This window comes from Canis aureus, chromosome 34 (assembly GCF_053574225.1).
Source record: "Canis aureus isolate CA01 chromosome 34, VMU_Caureus_v.1.0, whole genome shotgun sequence".
In the NCBI taxonomy this organism is placed as follows: domain Eukaryota; kingdom Metazoa; phylum Chordata; class Mammalia; order Carnivora; family Canidae; genus Canis; species Canis aureus.
In genome coordinates this window covers 27,703,070-27,725,738 of record NC_135644.1, presented here as the reverse complement: position 1 = coordinate 27,725,738, position 22,669 = coordinate 27,703,070, and the positions used below count along the sequence as shown (strand labels likewise).

Genomic DNA, 22,669 nt, shown 5'->3' with positions numbered 1-22,669 from the left:
ACATAAGCATTTGTTTGAAATAAGACAATGATCTCACCCCCATTTCAGTGCATAGGGAGATTGCTGTTGCCCTTGTATGTCTCCCAATAATGATGGATTTTTTTTTTAAATCATTGCTAATGAAAATTCTACCAGTGATTGGATACACGGGGTGGGTACATTTAAGTACCCATTTCTCCATTTCAATTTTACTATTCATCAAAGCAAATCTTCTCCTTCTAGGTTAGACTATAAAATCAGTTTCTTACTACTAGTTTTAGTTGTCAACTTTTTAGGATTCAAGTTATATCTTCAAAAAATGTAATTTAGGATTGATAATTTAAAAAAAATAGTAACTTTCAGGGGCACCTTGATGACTCAGTCAGTTAAACACCTGACTTTGGCCCAGGTCATGATCCCAAAGTCCTGGGATCAAGCCCTACATCAGGGTTACTGCTCAGCAGAGAGCCTACTTCTCCCTCTCCCTCTGCCCCTCCACTGGTTCATGCTCTCTCTTTCTCACTCTCACTCAATTTCTCTCTTAAATAAATAAATAAATAAAATCTTTTTTAAAAAGTAGCTTTCACCTCTTAATTGCCATCCTTAAGGATCTACTTTCTACTGCTGTCAATATCATATATGTTTGTCTTCTATCTTGTTGATAGGTAATAATTTCCCAAGTAAGCTTAGGGAGCAGTGATTCTTTATTAAAACCAATAAAAAAAGGAAATCACAGGTTTTTAAAAATTATTCTGGAAATTACTACTGACAAGTTCGTCTTGAATTCCTAAGCAGAAAAGAAACAGTGAGGAGTTAACATGACTTGTCACCACAGCAAGCTAGTGGCTTTTCTGCCTTGCACTTCCACTTATGCCTTGTACAAGTAAGTTTTAGCAGGTGCCATTCTACTATTGTCTAACATGCCATTTTCATTATGAAAATGATAAAGGTTACGATCTTTTGAAGTAGGAGAAAATATAAAATGCATCAACTTATAAAACCATATTTCAATGATGTTTACTAATTATAAATCTTACTACTTCTGATAATGTGGTAAGCAGTAAGTAATAGATCAAAGGACTCAAACAAGAAAGAAATCAATCTATAAGAAAAAGCATTATTGAATGATAAAGACCAGTAAAAGAGTGTTCAAATTGGATTCATAACCCACAGTGACACTAGAAATAACTGTAAGCATTAGAGAACCAGATTCTTCTTTCATCAACTCAATTCATCTTTGTGTTTTTTGTTCTGTCTTCCATTTTGGGCAGTCTCAACTGGTGGACAAGACATAGTTGCTGGAGAGAGGTATTTAAGACATATTTAACATCTGTCAAAATCTCCAAATCAGCAATGACTGGTCAAGAAATATTTTTGGAGTGAATTCCCTCAACATAATGAATGATATAAAGCCTCATGATTCCTGCTAATTATAATAGAAGCATTTGACGTGATATTATAGTTTACTTTCAGAAATGGCACTGTTCATAATACAGTGGGAATAGGACACTTTAAAATTAATGTTGACAAATAATACTGAGGGTTCTATAATACTAAAAAAACACACATTTCAGAAAGTCAAACATAATTCTCATATTCTTCTCATAGGAGAATCAATGCAATTGAAAGTCCAAATTAGTTGGCGGTAATTTTCATGCTGTATTACTGGATGCAGAGGAAAAAATTCTTAATTTATTCAACTTTCTCCCTATGTACTTAATATAACCATTTAATTCTGGTTTATGGTTATATGGGTGGCAATCCTAAAAACAATGACCAAAAACAAGAAAAATATTCAGGAAATGCTAGATACCCGTATCCACAAAAACCTTTATTTGAGCAATGACCTATTTTAACTTGAACCATAGCTGTACAGAACTTAATTAGTAATAATTTATCATCTAACTATATATAAGAAACTGCTGTTGAGTCCTTATTTGTTCTGTCTAAATGGTTTTGTCAGGGATGCAAAAGAATGTGAGTATAGAATATATTAGAATATCTAAGTCATGCCTTTGCATGGTAGCACAGAATGAAGGATTGGATTCCCATTAATATAGGAAGCCCCTTTCATATTTGTTGAAGCAATAAGCAATATTTCCTTTAAAATTAAGGAAAAAAGGCTGTACAGATAAATATTAGAATTGAAAGTACTTTGCATTATTTTGTGTCTAAGTCACCATCAGCTTATCCACTTTGGATTCATCAGATTTTTTATTCCAAGCCAAACTGTATCCAGCTTTATTAAAGATACTTTTCATAAACAGTCATGGTATTTCAGGCAGGACATGAGCACCCGATCGTTAACAGTATACAACAACTTTCAAACTCCCTTTTTCAATGGACTACCAAAATCAGAAAGCCACTATAAAACCCAACGAAGTCTTCATGTGATGCTCTGAAGAGGGAAAGTTTAGAGCGAGGGTTGACAGTTCACATGCAGCATGTTGTTTAACAACTTTTCATAAGCTGACCCTGACTTTCAGGAAATGAAATGAAAATGGCAGATTTATCAATCTGAAGATCCACAAGCTAAAAAAAGGAACTCTTTTGAGAGATGCTATCTGAGTGGTGACCCTGTAAAGTGCAGATTGCCTGACATACTGGGAGCCGTTTCATGGGGTCAGGTTCCAACAGGTCTCTGGGTTTAAGGGAATCAAGTCTATGTTGAAGGCAGAGAGGGAGAAGAGGACCTAAAAAAATGAATTTTAGTTTTTCCATACCACCAAGGTGGCTCCTGTGTGTCAACATCAAGGAATTACTCCTCCTGGGAGCCAAGAGGAAGTTTCTCAAAACTAGAAGGCAAAGATGTTTTTCCCCTTGTTACCAACCTCGCTTCTGAGATATTCTATTGGTGACATGTGCCCTTCCCTCCAAAACAACAATGAAGTGTTCTGTGTGCTAACAACATAGCTTAAAAAAAAAAAGTAAAACAAAATTCTGCATTTTTATAAAACTTGATAAAAAATAGTATTTCAAACTTACAGTCACCAGAAGTACACAGTTATCAAAAATGCATGCACTTCACTTGGCATCTCCTGCGCCTTCAGCTTTCTGTGCCTGGTCTGTTTTGGCATCTCCATTTTCTGCAGGGTTATTTCCATCCTTGCCAGCATCAGCTTTCCCCTTTTTCCCTTTGGGTACCTTCTCTCCTTTCTTTGCAGGGGCCTTTTTAGGCTTGGGCTCTGGCTTTGGAGGAGCAGGTTTAGCAGATAACCTTGCAGCTCTTCTCTGTGGCTCATCCTTCACCTTGGCTTTATCTCCTTTAGCATCCCCTTCAGCCTTTTTCTTGGGCATGGTGGTGACGGCATTGGGACATAAGCGCTGGACGCGGGGATGCAGTGGCTTTGGCCAGTCCGGGGTTCGTTCTCGCCTCTTCTTCTTCACACTGCTCTCATCAGATTTTTTTAATGCTCAACAATAATTATAAATAATGCTTATTGTGGCACAATTTTAAGTGTTTTCTATGTATTATTGCCATCATCATAACAATCCTATATGGCATTAACTCATGTGGAGTCATATGGCTTCTTAATGGTAAAGTCAAGATTTGGATTCAAAGAAACTTGTTTCAGAAGCCACTTCCTCTACCTTATTTTGCTTCTCAAATAAAACAACAGTAAGAAATCTTAGATGTCAGGGCTTATCAAAGGAGGAATTAGAAAAATATCTTCAGCAAATAAAAGGAAAACTATAATTCTTATTTTGTCACTTTGAGAAAACTAATTACCTCTTTAAACAATTGTACTTATCTAAGTAAGCTGATATGACATCTTCTAAGAACATGGCAGATGTATTCTCTCACATTTAGATCATCTAATTTTATTCTGAGAGTAAATTCAATGACACAAATTCGGTAATAGAAGCATCCTTAGGGCCAAACGGGCCATCCAGGGATCCTGACATCTACTTGTTGCTCAGAGAATGCCTTCTGACACTGTCTGATGGGTTAAGCAATATTTCTAAGATGGTGAGTAGCTGGAGAGCATGGATAGAATCATGCTCATTTATGTATCTACAGGGACAAGTCCAGTGCTTGGGTCAATGTCTTTGATGCCATGTGGTAGACACTGTAGTGTTTTGGAGGTTAATCTCGAGGATTTGATGTAATAACAATGGTATTAAGCTAAGGACCTTAAAATTCCTAAATTCCGTAGAGTTCTTCACAAAGAACAACAATAGCCAAATCAGAACAAAATAGTACTGTATTCAGGGCCTTGCACACCCCTAATAATTTTTCATGAAGGAGCTATTGATTATTGCCAAATTGTAAAACAAAAACCTTCTGCTTCCCTTTCCTATGTACACATATAATTAGGACTTCTTCTCCCTTGATTCCTCCTCTCTAGAATTTTCCCCTCACTTCCCAGCAACTGGCTACCCCTAATTCTATCCTGTGGCTCTTTTAGCAGGAAAATTGAGTTTTTTAATTAAAGTTTTGGCTCTTCCAAATAGTGCCAACATTAGCCTGTTCCTCAGCCTGAAGTCTGTAAAAAAGGGAAATTTACCCCATGCTGCCCTTCCTTATATGATTGTTCACCCTCCTTCAAAATCTGATTGTTTCTGCTCATTTTCAAATCTCTGCAGTTCATTGTGTGTATGTGTGTGTGTGTGTGTGTGCATTGCATGTTTTTCAGAGTTAACAACCTCATCCATAGGTATATTAGGTTCAGGAGGAGCCTACTCAACCATAGCATGATTGGAAGTCCTAATTAAATTACAAATAATGAAAATAAATAAAAAGTACATAAATAAATAACAAATAATGCCTGATAGATCTTCTCTATGTACACAAATGATAACCAACACTACCAGGAAATGCATATTTTTTTAATCAAAGGCATAAGCAATCATTCCTAATGGAGCTCAAATGAAGATAAACTCAATTTAGTGCTTTGATCAACAAAATCTATGTAATTTCTTTTTTTTAAGACTTTATTTACCTATTAGAGAGAGAGAGCACACAAGTGGGGGAGGGTGGGGACAGAGGGAGAGGGAGAAGCAGACTCCCTGAGACTCCTCACTGGGCAGGGAGCCTGACAGGGGGCTGGATCCTGGACCCTGAGATCATGACTTGAGCTGAGGGCAGATGCATAACCAACTGAGTCACTCAGGGATCCCCTATATAATTTCTTAATTTCCTATAAATATTGGTAGACTGATCACCTGTAAATTTCTTGACAAGAGGTACATTTCTATTTTCCACTGTCTACCATATCTATCATAATGCCAGGTACATAACTGCTATTTAATAAATACTTGTTGTATAAGAGAAGAAAATGATTAATAAATATTATAAAAGATCTGAACAAGGTAATAAAGAAAATCTGAGACATATCTCATTATTAAATCTCAATTGAGTGCACATCAGTAAATCATACAATAACATTCATACTTCATTCTGGATCTCTATAAAAAAAAAAGAAAATTTACCAACCCAGTCAGGGAAAGTTGAAAAAGCAGAAGCCTACAGGATAACCCCGGTGAATATAAGATGAAGATAGCAGTAGGATTTCTCAAAGAAGTTGAATTAAAAAAACAAAGACCTATACCCTCCTGAGAAAAGGAAAAGAGAAATTAATTGGCTGGTAATTTGAAGATATCTAACTTGGTGGAGAATGAAAGAAAAGGGCAGCAGAAACCTGCAGAGCTCTCTTCTTGACCCTCGGCACTTTTAATTTCCTAGAGAGGGCTCCCCACTCCCACACTGTTGTTTTGGATAATAAAAGGCCTCTATGTGGTGGATATGAGTCATACCTCTTAGAGGAAGTGAAGTTTCAGGCAGCAATCAGGCTTCAGTGGGCCCAGCAAGCTTTCCAGGCCACATGTGCAAGAATTTGGAGAAAAGTTATCCAGTTCCTGTCCAGAATAAAAGCACTAGCTTCTCTCACTTTTTAAGTCATGTCAAAGTAACAAGGCAGCTGCAGTGTCCATCTGCATTTTGGGTTCTAAAACCAAAGTCAGTTACCAGAAAGGGAGGGCAATGTTTCTGCAGCAGCAAGCAGGACTCAGTGGTGATTGTGCCCTAACTGGTTGCAGAGGTGGAAGAAGGTTGTAATCCTCACAAGCAAATTTTGAAACCCTTGGCACAATGACCAAAATGGAAAGCTTAGCAGAAACACCCCAAAGAGAAACTATAGTCCTCTCACATGAAAGTCAAGAAAAAAATCCCAAACTTACTAGAGCCAGGATGTTAGCATTTAAGTGCTGCTGACATAGAGGCACTATCTTCCCAGAAGGATAACTGGACGATTACTACAGCGAGTCTGGCCAGCTCACTTCCTGTCTTAAGCACAAGATTTTTCTCTGAAAAAGAGGAGGCCCAGGAAGACAATCCATTAAATCGTTTTAAGCTATGAAAAATTCGTATTCTAAAAAATGATGGAGAAGCAAAAGACACAGTGCAATATTGTCCTTGCACTCCTCTATATGTTAAAGAAACATATATTTAGCACTGATTTTCAAGACATTTTATATCAGGCAATGTGGAAAGTGATCTTCATAAGATGGGAAACAAATAAAGTAAGCCCTGTCATATTCACAGTTTATAGTTTTGAGAGAGTTTGAGAGAAAATTCTAGAGTTCTAGAGACATCCAGAGGATTCCCCTCAAGCATTCAGCAAAGTATTATCATATATGTGAGAAAATTATCCAATATTAAGGAAAGAAATGGTACTAACAACAGGCCACAAATATTACCTGTTCAACCAGCCTCATGTGAGAAAATCTCATAATCCATGGGACATTTAGTATAGTACTCATACAAGTCTAATTTCTATAGTGGGGTATAATTAGCCCTAGATTAATTCTGCTCTAGTCATGCCAAACATCTTAAAAAGCAAGATCTAAAAACATCAATTTGCACGAAATTAACTGGATCTCTGAATGAAGTTTGAGAATATTTGTAGCAACATAAACATACCCATCATAAGAAAAGGTAAAATTTACAGTCTCAGGCATCCAATGAGAAATTACCAAGCAGTCAGAGAAGCGGAGAATATAACCTATAATGAGAAAAATTGAACAAAATAGACCCAAAATTGGCACATATGTTATAATTAGCAGAAAAGTCAGGAAAACAGTTACTGTAGCCGTATCTCTTATATTTAGAGAATGTAGAGAAAATATTGAGTGGGATAAACAAGTTATATGAGAATACCCAAATTAAACTTTAGAAATGAAAGGCAGATTAGACACTATGGAAGAGAAGATTTGTAAATTTGAAGATATATCAATAGAAACTACCCCCAAAAAACACATAGGAAACACACACGCACAAGTAAATAGAGTATCAGCAGGCAGTAAGCTGTAGTCAACTTTAAGAAGTCAAAAACATAATTGGAGTCTCAAAAAAAAAAGGAAGGGGTTGGTCATGATAGAGAAACAACTAAAAAGTAATGGCTGAGTTTTTTCTAAATTTAATAAAAACCATATATCTTGGATTCAAAAAGCTCAATAAACCTATGCTTAAGAAACATGAAGGAAATCACAGAAAGCACATTGTAAGCATAATTATAGTGACTAGCGGTAAAGAAAGCATAAAAGCTGTCAGAGAGAAGAGAAATGTTATATATAAAAGAACAAGGCAGTTCTTGCTAGAAACTTTACAAGTGAGAAGACAGAGGAACAATATGTCTAAAGTACTAGAATTCTATACTCAATGAAAACATCTTGCAAAATGACAGACAAAAGCTCTTCTAGACATACAAAAGTTGAAATAATTTATCACCAACAAAGCTGTTTCATGGAAAAAGTTAAAGGAAACCCTTCAGTTAGAAAGAAAAAAAATACCAGTTGAAAATACATGAAGAAATAAAGATCACAGTAAATGGTAACTACATAGAAAAATAAGAATTTTTTTCTTAGTACTTAAATCCTTTAAAAATAAAATTGAATATTTACATAAAAATAATAATAATTTGATATGAAGTTTATAACATTTAGAATTTAGAAGTGAGATGTATGGCAGTAAAATTACAAATGCCAAAAGTGAAGAAGTGAAAGTTTGTTTTAATTTTCTTATCATATACATAAAGTATAATGTCTCTCAAAGGTAGACTGTAATAAGTCAAAGATGTATACTGTAGAGAGGGTGCTAACAACACCTAACTCTGGGAAATGAGGGATTCCTAACTCTGGGAAATGAACAAGGGGTAGTGGAAGGGGAGGTGGGCAGAGGGGTGGGGTTTACTGGGTGATGGGCACTGGGGGGGGGGGCACTTGACGGGATGAGCACTGGGTATTATACTGTATGTTGGCAAATCAAACTCCAATAAAAAATATACAAAAAAAAGGACAACATGGAGGATTAAAAATAAAAATAAAAATAAATAAACCCTGAAGCAATAACTAAAGCAACAAAACAAAGATTGTCTCTAAAGAGATAAACAAAGTGACAAAATAGGATTATAAAAAGTATTTAATTAACCCAGAAATTTTTTTAAACAGGAAAATGAGGAGCAAAGAATGTGACAAATAGAAAATAAGTATCAAGATGGTAGATTTAAAGCTAACCATATAAATAAACACATTGCAACAAATAATCTAAGCACCCAGTTAAAAGATACAGATTGTCAGATTAAAATCTGAAAGCAAGATCTAACTCTATGTCACCTTCAAGAAACACTGAAATAGAAAGATAAAAGTCTGTTAAAATTCAAAGAATAGGAAAAGATATACCATAGTAACATTAGTCAAATGAAACTGGAATGACTACTTAGTATCAGAAAAAGTAAATTTTATAGGAGATAACATCACCAGGGATTTTTTATAAAGTCATTTCCTAATGATAAATGTGTGGATTCATCAAAAGAACATAACAACATTTTGGTGCATAACAAAAGAGCTTCAAAATACATTAAACAAAACAGAAGTACAAGAAATGAACATATCCACAATTACAGTCAAATATTGCAATACCCCTCTGTCAATAATTTATAGGACAATTAAACAGAAAGTGAGCAAAAAGATATGACATAAAAAAACACTAATCAATCTCATAAAATTAACATTTGTAGAACTCTCCAAGCAACTTTACAAGATTGCCCTTTTTTTTTCAAGTACACATAGATCGACCATATTCTAGACCATAATGAAACTATCAATAAATTTGAAAAGATTCAAGTACCCAAAGTATGTTTTTTGACCATAACAAGACTAAATTCAAAATTAACAATGGAAATATTTTTGGAAAACCCAAGGAATTTGGAAAAGCCAAGAAATTTGGAAATTAAATTCTAACATTGCATGAGTTAAAAAAATAACATTTAAAAGAGAATTTAGAAAGTATTGTGAACCAAGTGAATGTATGAACACAACGTATCAAAATTTGAGGATTCCACTAAGTAGTAAATTAAAGGAAATTTTATAGAACTGATCATCTATAATAGAAAAAAAGGTAATGTCTCAAATCAGTGGTCTCAGGATCAACTTTAAGGTATTAGAACAAGAAGAGCACAAAGTAAGCAAAAATAATAAATAGAAGAGCAGAAATAAATAGAAAACTGAAAAACAATAGATAAAACCAACAAAATCATAAAAATGAATCTCTTAAGAAGATCAATATAATTGATCAATTTCTTGGAAAGACACAAACGATCAAAGGTAACCCAAGAGAAATAGACGTCATCAAGATGGCAACATAAGTCATTCCTGACTTCAGTGCCTCTCATAAGAAGACTAGCAACTGTCTATACACACAACACTATTGTGGAAATCTCATAATCCTCAGATGATGCTGAAGTACTTACCCCACAAAACAAGGACTGAGAAGACCACATTATACAGGTAAGAGGAGTGGTTTCACTATGACCACATCACCACTCCCCTTCAGCAGGCTGGCAAAGCACCACACAGAGAGGGCCTTCCTGGGTCTATAGTTTCTCCAGTAGGAAAAGAGACCCCAGTGGTGGACATTCAGTCCTGCCAGCATCATGGTTTGCTTTCTGGGAGGCTCACTCTGGTCTCACTCTCTGGGATCTCTGGAGAAACCTATGAGCTTCACCACTAGGAATCAGATAGAAATGGAGAAGGGGGATGGGGCTTATAGCAACCAGCCCTCAGATTTTGATGGATCACATTCCTGCTTGCAGTGGCACTGAGCAGACATCCCAGCCAGCAGCTCTGCCTATCAATAGAGCTGGGCTAGTGCCCCTGTCAGGCCAGAGAGCTGGGTTGGCAGTTCTATCTGATTGGATCCCCAGCCAATGGGCCATACTGGTTGTGGAGCTCATTCTATAGAGCCCCATCCCATAGGGGAGTAAATTCTCATTCCTGCCCGACTGTTCAACATAGCCTCCAGTCCTGCCCCTCTGAGATGCCTGGCCACAGATATCCAGAAGCACATTCAATGGTTCACTCCAGCAGGGAGCTAGGCCAGTGCCCTTCCCTGCCCAGATGTTTAGCATAGTCCATAGTCTGGTATAACAAGGCAACCTCAACATTGACACTGAGCAGCCTCAGAGTCCCGCCTAGAGTATTGCCCAACATATAATCTCACCCAGCAACAGAGCCCAGCATAGGGCTCTACCCAATTGTTAAACACAGCCAGCTGACCCACCTAACCAAGAAGTCTAGACAGTGACCCCACTCAACTATGGTGTAACCACTATGGAAATCAGTTTAGCAGTTTTTCTAGAAGTTAAAAATACACCAACTATGTGATTCAGACATTACATTCTTAGGTATTTACCCAAGAGAGGGCACCTGGATGGCTCAGTTGGTTAAGTGGCAGATTCCTGGTTTCAGCTCAGGTCGTGATCTTAGGGTCATGATCTCAGGGTCATGACCTCAGGGTCGTGCAATCCAGCCCCATGTGGGGCTCCGAGCCTCCTCAAGATTCTTCCTCCCTCTCTCTCCCTCTTTGCCTCCCTCTCTGCTAGCATGTGCGCTCTCTCTCTCTCTCTCTCTCTCAAACAAACCTACAAATAAATAAGTAAAATCTTTTTTTTTTTAATTTACTGGAGGAATGAAAGCATCTATCTATCTGTATAAAGACCTAGACACAAATGTCATAGCAGTCTTATTTCTAGTAGCCAAAATTTGGAAACAATTCAAATGCCCATTGACAGTTGAGTGAAAACACAAATTGCAATATATCCGTACAATGGAATACTACTCTACAAGAGAAAGAACTGATACAAGATGAATGAATTTCAAAATGATTACGCTCAGAGATAAAAGGGCTTACAAAAAAAGAGTACATTCTATATGATTCCATTTCTATAAAATTCTACAAAGTGCAAACCAATCCATCAAGACAAAAAGCAGAGCAGCAGGTTGCCAAGGGCTAGGGTGGCAGCGGTGGGGAAAGGTGAGGTGGAAAACAGGGAGGAGCAGGAGGGAGAAATTAAAAAGTGGAACAAGAAAATTATTGGGCATGATGGATATGTTTATTGTCTTGATTTTAATGATTGGCTAAAAGGGTGTATACATATGTCAGAACTTAAATTATTTGTTTTAAAAATGTGCAGCTTAAGGTCTATTAATTTTACCTCAGTAAAACTGCTTAGAAATAAAAAGTAAAGTAAAATAAATTTTTAAATGTGAAGCATGAGAGAAGAAAACAGAAACAATGTCAAGGAAGACACTGATAATTATTTTTTCCCTGTTCAAAAAAATAAATAAAATGAGCAAGTTGACTAAAGGTTAATACTCACGCCTCACAAATACAAGCATAATTCCATCACGACTGCCTGCTTCTCAGATTTCTGTTCTTACATCTTACTATGATACCAGGATAGCCCATTAGGAACGGAAGAAAAAGGGTAACAAGTTTGGTCTGGGTTTGCCTTCCTCCTCCTAATCTCTTGGGGTGTAAAGTGCCCCAGGCTGCAGGAAAAGACAAAGCTCATTGCTTTTCTCCAAATCTCCTTGACAGAAGTGAATTCAGTTGGTTTGAGAGCATGTCTAGTACAGATAATTCATCAGGACCATTGTCAAGATTGTCAGCAATATGGAAAAACTGTTTCCCATTCTCCAGCAAAGCACAGTTCCATCCAAGTGAGAGTCGAAAAACATCTCAGTTTTTATATGAAAATCCCATAGACCTGACAGATTCAGTGTCATCCGAATACTCCACATGCAATTTCACTTCTTTGCTCATGTCTATTTAAGTGATTTTTGAAAGCTGTAATTATATAAACAGAGAGCCTCCCACACTCTGACAAGAGGAAAAATACATATTAACTCCAGACAAAATGTGGGTGGTGGTATCTTTTTTTTCCTTAGCAAGCTTTATACTGTCAGAAACTATGAAACTCTACTGCAAACAGCAATAAGTCACTAAAAGTCTTTCATACTAGAAACTGCCATGCAGTTTCCTAGGATATTATTTTACTTTTTTAATTCTCCTGGGTAATGTGAGAGGTGAGACAGTCAAGCGCTTAAATCCAATTCTTCCTTCCCTATAAGATGGTATCAATCCATCCCCTTTCCCAAATACTTCTATTTGTAAGACTTGGCTAATTAGGGAAATGCTTGCCATGTTCTCTTATGAGAGGTATTGATACGAGTTCCTTCTGACACCATGACTACTCATAATTTGAATCACTTGTAATGGCTGATATGGTGGGAGTGGGAAATGGAAAAGAAAGAACATAGACGTGTTCTCTGGTTTGCAAAGTGGGCACATCTAATGGAACATTTTGTGTTAATATCAGTGTGGAAAACAAGGCCATGAACCCAATTCAGATGTAGCAATTGCATTGTTTTAACTACTTCCCTTGGATTAATTTTACCTTTTAAATATTTCATTCATTTAGGCTTTTTGTAAAGCATTAGTGTTTGTTGAATGTTTGTGATATAAAAACTGGCATAAAGAAATTAAGGTGATCCTGGAAAAGTTAGGACAAATAAGTAGAATGGGTATTAAAACTCCGCTAGCATGGCTTCGGGGTCCTACTTTCAACCATTGTGCTATTCTACGTCTCAAAATTGTGACTGATACTTATTAAAGGCTTACTATGGGCCCAGGCATCATCCTAAACCCTTTATATTTATTATCTCAGTTAAGGCTTGCAGTAGCCCTATGATGTATGCATTCCTATTTTCCCAATTTTTCAGATGATGAGACTGAGGCACAGAAAGATTAAGTAACTTGCCCAAGATTCATAGCAACTGGCAGAGTAGGGATTTGCACAATGTCCATCTGACTCCCGGGCCTGTGCTACTACACGTCAAGGAACATGAATTAGGTTCATGCTCTGGGCAAATCACCATGCCCAGTACTGGAGTTTTACAGATAAAGTCCCTGCCAGAAAGCAGCTCAGCTTTCAGTTATGGCGTTAGGCAAGCTATGATCTAATCTGTTGCTTCTCTTTCTTTCTCTCCCTTTTTGTCTCCCATCCTCTTGCTTTCATCTACCAGGGTTTCATTCTATGGGCAGAAAACAATGAAATGCATAATAACTGACCCACCACCCACTTCAAAATGGTAAAACTAGTAGGGGAAGGAATTGGGAGAGTATAAAATTTTATGTTCTTCTTTAGAGAGCTTGGGCTTAAAAATGTTAAGGCATACCAGGGATTGGCTGCTGCAAATTCACCTAATCTTTTGTCAAATCTGCATCTACATGTCTAAAATTTTCATGGGTGACAAGAAAGCCTACCCTATACAGGGTATAATTTAGCTGGAAGGAAGGCTAAAATAATTTCAAGCAGGGCACATGTTCTCTGGGAACCTAGAGACACATAAACAACAACCACAAAAAGAGATTGATTCTGCTGTAGGAGATCGTTCCCAAGAGGAAGAAGTAGCATATCTGGTCAGCAGGACTATAGAGCAGCAAAAAATAAACCTTTATGTTACTGAAATTTTTGATATTTCTATTATAACAACTAACAGTATTCATCCCACTTAAAACAGAAATTTTACCAGACAGAGTCCTGTTTTAACAACAAATATGAAACGTCTAAGGCACAGGCTTAGATGTCAGGTAATGGGAGTCAAGACAATAGATACAGCAGGCGGGGCAGCTGGAAACTCCCATGACACTATGGGAAATATTTAATAAAACTATGACAATTTGGAAGACAAAATATGTACCTCCTGAGACTATAGCTTTTAAGGAAATTGTTGGAAGACTTCAGAATGTTGTGTGCTACTGTATATTGTTTTTAGCAAGGTATTATAAGAAAGAGATGACTTCAGGCAAGAATAGCTTATTTTGAGGCAAAAATGTAAAAAAAAAAATTAGAGTCAAGAGCTTGACTTTGTTGAAAACAGTGTTTATTTCTGGACCCCAAAATAGTACGTTAGATAAGATTGAACAAAGCTTTGGGCATCAAAGGCCCAGCAAGACTTCCTATTACAAAAAAGTGTCTCAGTTTTGCAGCAAAGATATAATCTCCCCATCCAAGTCATTAAGTTAAGGTAGAGAGGCATAGAAATGAGGAAACAAAGAAAAAAGCAATAAATAAAGAAGGAAACTTCGGGTGTAATTATTGGCACACAGAAGAGAATGAAACAAAAAAGATAAAAAATTTAGTAAATATGTGGGGGACTTGTATTGCCCCCCCCCAAAGTAACCCAAACAACTGTTTACCACCCTCTTCACATGTGACCAAAGAGAACATGGAAGAAGTTCCCATAGACTGAGGGCATCAGGGGCCAAGAACAATAAACAAAGAGATGGCGTCTTCCAGAAGATGTAATTAGAGACTGGGAAGGAATTCCCTTACTGATAGGGTAAAGGTACTTCACAGCCCAGCTGGACTGTATTACTGAACTAACAAGGAAAGCCCAAATGCTATGAGTTTCTCATTGTTGCCTCTTCCATTTGGGAGCTTGCATTGCAGTTAGCCTCTCTCCATCCCACCCTTGTATGCTAGATGGGGAGGGCTGGTGGAAGCAGCAGAAGTAGCTTGTCTTCAGATCCTCAGCCAGCAGAACATGAATAGCCATATCTGCACCAGAGGGGGGGGGGGGCGGAGAGAGAGAGAGAGAGAACGAGAGAGAGAAGAGAACTGTATCTCCACTAGAGGTTCTAGATTTCAGACCGGGTTTGTTTATTGCACGACATGTTTGGGTCACCTCCTTGGGGAAGAGGTAAATGTAATTCTAAGTATCCAGAACTGGCAAAGACTGGTCAGTGCATTTACCAAATGAATTTATTCTTCCTCCTGTGCATACAGCTGGCCAGGAAACCCCATTCTCCCTTTCAGTGGCCGTGGTCACGTGCTAGTTATCACCAATGAGGTTTGGGTGAAAGAAAGCTTGTCACATTGGGGATAAGGGCAAAATAAGTGAATGTGTCTTCTTCACCCTCTTTTTTCCCTTCAACAAGCTAGATGCAGATGAGCAGGAGGCCCCAGAGGAGAACAGAGTTACCAGATGAAGGGATCCTCTGTTCCAGAAAGATCATGTGGAAGGCCAGTTACCAACTAGGAACATCCCATATGGGAGGACTATTTATGTGCAAGAAAGAAACTTTTATTAAGCCTTTGATATTTTTTCAGATTTGTTTGTTACAGCAGGAAACATTATCCTAAGTAATACAATTCACAAAGCCTTTAGTATTCTAACTTGATGTACATCACTTTATCCCTTCTTTGAACTTTATATAGCATGTAATCTGTGCTGGGCACTGTTCTAAGTATTCTACGGAGTATTTTAAAGATATTATCTTATATTACACACATACACACATATAATGCATTAAGTCCCGTTCCAAATACAGGTTGTACTTCAGATCTTAACACCTAAAAAAATTCTTGAACTATCTAAAAGATAAAAAAAAATAAAGAACAGAAATCAGTTTGACTAAACATAAATGGATCATTAGGGGACTTTGGTAAGATCTGCTTGAAGAGCACCCCGTCTTCTAGCTCTATCATAACCTTATCATACTCATCTCTTTATTGGTCATTTCATTTTGGGACCCTGTCCAGCAATAAGCACTAATGTAATTAATAAGTTACACAATAGACAATAGACTTCTTTGGACTCTATCTTATCTATGTTATAAAAATATTCTTTAAGTGCTATAGAAACGTCATTAAATAAACACTTGCTGTCCACTTACTATTGCTCAGCTTTTTGCTACAGATACAAAGATGATTGAGACACAATCTCCATTCTCGAGGACCCACGGAGTTTGGTGAATACGTGAGGCATGTCAAAACTACCACAACAAAACCCGATGAAGGCAGTCGCAGCAGCATGTATATAGTGGGATAAGAGCATTGGAGTCAGAGCCATAATTATGCAAAGCAGCATTCTGTAGGCAAAGAAATAAAAAATTGAAAAATAAAAAGATAAAAAGATTTGAGGCAGAGGTACGAAAACACATGCACAAACATATATTATATGAAAGGAAACTCCTGTGGCCCAAATTTCAGCCAATTATTCACCATAGTCAATCCAATTCGGTCACTAAACAGCTCCAATCATCCTAAAGCTATACATCGAGAGCCGTGTCTAAGTACCACAGCATTTACTGTTATTTGGAAATCCTTGTATGATTTCTGTGATTCATTAATACTTTCATAAGTAATACTACCTTGATTACCACTATTATTAGTATACCTACCTTCAAACATTCTCCCTACCCAATACTTTTTTTAAAGAATAATTCTTCCACAATTCTCCCAGTGAAAGCCTTGGATTCATGGCTGCTCCCTATTTTTTTTTTTATAACATCCACATTTAAATAGAACTTTGTGAGATGCCTTGGGTGGCTCAGTGGTTGAGCCTCTGCCTTTGGCTCAGGACGTGACCCTGGGGTGTGGGGATCGAGTCCCATGTCGGGCCTCCTGCAGGGAGCCTGCTTCTCCCTCTGTCTGTGTCTCTGCATCTCGAATGAATGAATGAATGAATGAATGAATAAAACTTTGTGTCTCGTTAAAGCTGTCTATACTTCATGCCTAGCCTCCCGCGATTGCCTTTGTGACAGCCTCTCTGCCTTTCCGTCACCTGATTCATTCTGATACCACATGAACACTCCAATTCGCATATTCTGTGTCACACTCTTCCAAATCTTTCCACCGCCCCACATTACTTAAGTCCTGACTAGTTCATCTTGTTGGGATTCGATCACTCGATTTGTAAAATGGGGATAATAATCATATCTAACTCACATTTATCATGAAGTTCAAATGCTTTCAATCCTGTATTCAACAGGTTTCCAGCACATACTAAGCATTCATTAGATTTTAGTTGTTGCTATTACTTTCAGCAACACAACGTGTGAGACAGTCAGAAATTTGACCCAAATTTAACTTTCTACTTATATCTCAATAAAACACCTGTTGACAACAGAGAGCAGTTTTTCAGTTTTATGAACATGTCTTACAAATCACTTCCGTTGAACCTGTAATGTGATCATGCTCTGTCCCAAACATCTCTTGCTTTCCATTTATTCAAATTCTTTTCATTCTTTATGGACCAATTCAAGTCTCATCCCACAGATCTCTTGCCATAGCTGAGGGCAGTTCTCCCCCTACTCTGAACAGATAGAGTGATATTCATTTGAAGATTACCATGTATTGTGGGGTATGAAATAATAAGGATCTAGAGTGGAAAAAAAGAGATTCTCTTGCCCAGCATACTACCCCAAAGCAGGAGGTGAACCATTAATATTTGGAGATTGACTTTTCAAAATGTTAATAAGAATACTCCTATCAAGTTTAGATTTAGAAGCCATAAGGCAAAAGAAAAAATAGTGAAAATAGTGAAAGACCCATGTTGGAATTCTCCCTTGAGTTGCAAAAAGCGGGGTGGGGGGGAAATAGTATCTAGACAGAAATATTGCTATGATTACCAAAGCACCAAATGATGCTAGATGGGAAAAACTATATGTTCTAAAATGAATATTTTCATGTCTTCTAAGAACTGGCTTTTTTTTTTTTTTGTATTTTGTAACTGGAACAGATTTTCATTTTTGTGCACCAAATCAAAATTGATACACACTAATCTAGTCAACTAAACATGTCAATACGATACAAATTTGTATACAACTCACATAGACTTCATGTGGATGACCCCTCACCCTACCACAGGGAAGCTGTACCTCTGTCTATCCAGGTGGGTTGGAAAGAAACCTGTGCATAGGTTTTGTTTTATTTTTCATAGTGTAATAATGCATCAACAGAGACAGGAAAAGCAGCTTAGTCAGTGTGAGGATTAAGGAACACATGCTTTGAGCCACATCACTGCCTTGCTCTTCACAAGGTAGGTAGCCATGGAGAAGTTACATAACCTTCCTGAGCTCTTGCTTCCTCCCAGTAAAATGAGGATAACCATATTACTTCATGAGGTTTTCAGAAGGATTAAATGAAATGAAGTCTAGCAAAGTTCTCAACTCATAGTAGGAGTTCAGGGTTTCCTTGTTCGTCTGCTTTTCAGAATTATGATTGCACTAGGGAAATAGGTTGTCTGTCCCTCCATGCCGTGAATGCTGGAGAGTAATACCTCAGCCTGACTTTTAACCCCCATTCTGGAAAATCATGCTGGATATTTTCATTTAGTGCAATGGCTTTCAAATATTTCCTTCATCAGCCCCAGAACCTTTTGGTTTCCAGTTAATATCTTAAACAGTCACCATTTTTTTTTTTTTTAAAGGCAACCATTCTGGGAAAGACTTTGAAGTAGAAGATCTAGCTCCATCTAGCCTGGGATTGCCTGAATTTGGGAAACTTGACCTTTTTGAGTCACTTTTCTCATCTGAAAATTTGGGATAATAAAAAAATACTGCCCTGCTTAGAGTACAAGATTGTTGTGACATTCAGATGAGTGCATGTGTATGAACGCACTTTGAAACAGTAATGCGATACACAAGTATACACTAGCTTTCTTATCACAACACAAGCTTCTGCATTTTGGCTCACCTCTTTGATTTTTCCCAACAGATTTACCTCCCTAATTACAGGCAGCTCCTTGCTAGCAAACAGGTGTATTCCAAAATTTAATTTGCTAATCAGTTGTTAGGAACTCAGCACACGTTTTCCCTTAGAAATGATGTTATAAATGGAATAGCTTATTTCTAAAGAAATTTCAGCCCAACTCTTAGGCCTAAGATGTAGCTGAAATATCATACATTTGCTATGAAAATCTTTGGAAATATTATTGTAATATAAGTAATTAGAATGGTAAAATAATAAAAAATAAGTGAGTTAAATTTATTTTTAATGCTAGCATTTAATGACCAGCAAATCTAATAAGAAAAAAGGTAGACATTTAATCCAAAGGAGATTCTAAAGAGGATTTCTGTGTCCCACAGGGTTTTAGAATTGCTATTATTTGCTTTGGTGATTGATGAATTTCAAAACTTAGAGATTTTAATCTCTTTTTTGTAACTTTTATACCTAGCAATTACTACCAGGGTAATTGACAGGGGCAGGGACATAACAGGGAACAAAAGGAGATAAGAACAACCATGGAAGGGGAAAAGATACAGGCAAAGCAATAAAGATAGAAAGAGTCAGAAATTTAGGGTGAACAGGAAAATAAAAAGGTGAATTCAGTTGGGAAGAAAAAGGGGAAAAGGGTAGAAAAAAAGAACCCATTTAAAGATTAAGGGGAAAAAAAAAAGATTAAGGGGAAAAAACATTTTGGAGGGTTTATAGTTGATTCTATCTTACAAAAAGGTTTGCAGTCCTTGCATCAAGCAGTTGGCTGAGGGAATATGGAGCCTCCATAGGACAGATGAAAAGAAAAGAGGAACAGATGTGGGGCTGACCTTTGGTATGAATTAGACATTTGTTACTAGGTGCTGGTGACTCTGGAAGTCAATAACTTAAATAATATTAAAATTATTTCAGGTGGGGAGTTAGTATCTAGTAAATTATTAAGGGAAGTTAGTCAAAGATGAAAATATTTAACTGGACAATCTACAGGGTGGATTGATATACAATCATTTGAGAGATGTCTTTAATGTATAGTATAATAGGGAGATGGTTTTCCACTCAAACATTAAATATTTATTGTAACACCTGATGCTTGTGAAGACCCCTAGGGCAGTGAATAAAGCTAGTTGTCAAAGTAAGGGCAAACTCTCTCTCTGACAAACCTGCCAGCATCTCCAAGGTCAGCAAGGACTTACTCATTGCCTCATGCAATTAGCTAATAATTCACAGCAATGTGTCCTGCTTTCTGATGTTTTCTAATGCTTTCCATTTTGGGGTTCTCACAACCATTCCTTCCTGAGGCTTTGTCCATTTCTCCCGCTGTCTCCATCATCTTTTAGGGCTCATCCTTCTTGTCCTTCCTCCTCGCAGTAAAGGCTCCCATTCCCCAGGGTTCTGATTTGGTTTCCTTATCATTTTACGAATGCTCTGTAAACAATCTTACCACAACCATGGTTTCAAGCACCAGTTACAGGCTGCATTCTACACACTGATAACACTCACATTTCTAACCTACAGTCCAGACGTTGCCCCAGGATTCCCAACTTCTGCATCCAACTGAAAGATAGCCAGAAGCTTTAGAAAGTCCTTTTTCCTCTCGTTTGAAATGCCTTGGGTTTTGATCATGTAAAATATTGAAGTGCATTTAAAAAGGCCATTTTATCTTTTTATATCTTTTTGCTAGTTCTGTTGGAAGTTAAAATAATTTATCCTCAACTTAATCCCTTACATTTAATTTACTCCCCCAACCTTAATACTATAAGTTGATAGGATAAAGAATTCACAAATAATCTTCCTTTGTAAGGAAGGTACTAGATGTATTTTAAAAGTTAAAATCTTCAAAATTCCAGAATAAATTGTGCTGATAGTTTCCTATTAATGAACTTTACTTAGGGATTTTTAAGTGGGAGGTTAATTAGGACCTCCCATATTTTATCTTTAAACACAAAATTTCCAGATGCATCTAAGCTGGGGGTCTTCAAAACTCTCAGAGTTTCTACGCCAGAATAATGCTTTCTCTGTTCTGACCTACTATTGTTACTTTAGTTTTTTTTTTCTTTCTTTCTTTCTTTCTTTCTTTCTTTCTTTCTTTCTTTCTTTCTTTCTTTCTTTCTTTCTGGTAATGTTGAACTTGGAACGAAGGGGTTTATACTCAGAAATGTTCCCACAAAATGTTCTTCCAAAAATCATTTTTTATTTGCAGGGGAATAATGGCAGTTATGCCCCCACAAATGAAATGTGGGGCATGCTAAAACAAAACAAAACAAAACAAAACAGCATCTATTCTAAGAAGTAAATAAAGTAGTAATATGATTAGGAGGGCACTAATAGAAAGGAAACTATCAATTGAGTCAAATTTTAATTTTAATTTTTTTAATTTTATATGACACCTTTAATATCTTCTATTACTTATTGAATCATTCTGCTAAAGAAGAATAGCCAGGTCATACTTTCATGAAATGTAAGCTTTTTAATATTAGTAATCCAAATTTTAAGATAATTCAAATTCAAAAATATATGCAAGAGAAATTCTCCATTATTGCATCAAGCCAGTAGTAACCTGGGGTCACCAATCATAGGCCCTACTTACAGGCTATGAAAAAGCAGCCTACAGATGCTGGCAGGCTGCAGAGTAATAAAGAAAAGTGTATTTTTAAATCTGACCTTTAGTGCTTGAATCTTAGAACTAGTTTTGTTACATAATATCTTCACGAAGGTATTTGACCTCCCCAAATCTCAGTTTTCCCATATTTGAATGGGGATAATAATATCTACTCTGCAAAGTCCTCATAAATAATATCATTGATATACACTAAAAAAATTATTGTACATTTCTTGAAACAATAGATATGCAAAAAAAAATTGTTACAGGTTATTATTCTTTCACTGCAAGAACAGATATCATGCAATAGTTTCTAGAATTCTGATCTAAAAACATTTTACTTCCAAAACATGCTCAGGACCACTACCACCACCATCATGGCCTATTCCTCTAATCTCATCCCTTGCTTCTTTTCCTCTTTCACCTTTGTTTCCATCCACACCAAACCCACTCCTACTCTTGAGAAGTATCGTGTCCGTACACAAGGAACTCCTACCTGTAACTGCGTCATTAATTCTATTTCTCCTTCCAGATTTGAATCAAAGTCACTAACTCCAGGAGGCCAATTATGCCCGCCTAAAAAGACCATGATGTCTGTCCTTTAGGTTTCCATTCATCCCTCTATCATTGTTCTGCATGATGTTTAGATTGAACTGAAAAATAGAAACCATGTCTTTTGCTCATTTTTACTTTATCTCTAAAGCATAACTCAGTGTTGAGCAAACAGTAGGTGCTCAGTAAATGTTTCTTGAATAAATTAATGAAATTCATGCATAAAATAGTAGAGTATCTGAAATACAAAATGTGTTCATTATTAAGTAGGGGTTTTGTGTTTATGTGTACGCCATAGAGAGGAGTAATGAGTCATCTTCCAACACATTATTCAAAATTAATCTATTGCTAGAGGAGCAAAAGATAAATTTCTCCAATAAGAGTGGGGATTCTGGGCCAGTGAGAGGTAAGTGAGCAAGGGAGGAAGTAGAGGTCATGAAAAAAAATGTTTCACAATTCTGCTGGGGACTTTCTTTTGTTACCAATAACTGAAATCAGTGATCAGACTTCTTTCTTTTTCTCTCGTAAGAGCTCCATTGCCTGCTAGTCATGTAAAGACATATGGTAATGCTCCTGAATGAGTTGGCATGTTCGATATATGTCCATATATATATAAATGCATCGAATGACAAATAAAAGCCAATAGCTTTGCAGCTAAAGTACCTGCAGAAGGACTATGTTTAATATGCACATG

At 36.9% G+C, this 22,669-nt stretch overlaps 1 pseudogene; it reads right to left on the bottom strand.

Annotated features, from left to right (window-relative positions):
- Positions 1–2,988: 2,988 nt before the first annotated feature.
- On the bottom strand, positions 2,989–3,291 carry LOC144304518 (non-histone chromosomal protein HMG-17 pseudogene; annotated as a pseudogene).
- Positions 3,292–22,669: the final 19,378 nt, after the last annotated feature.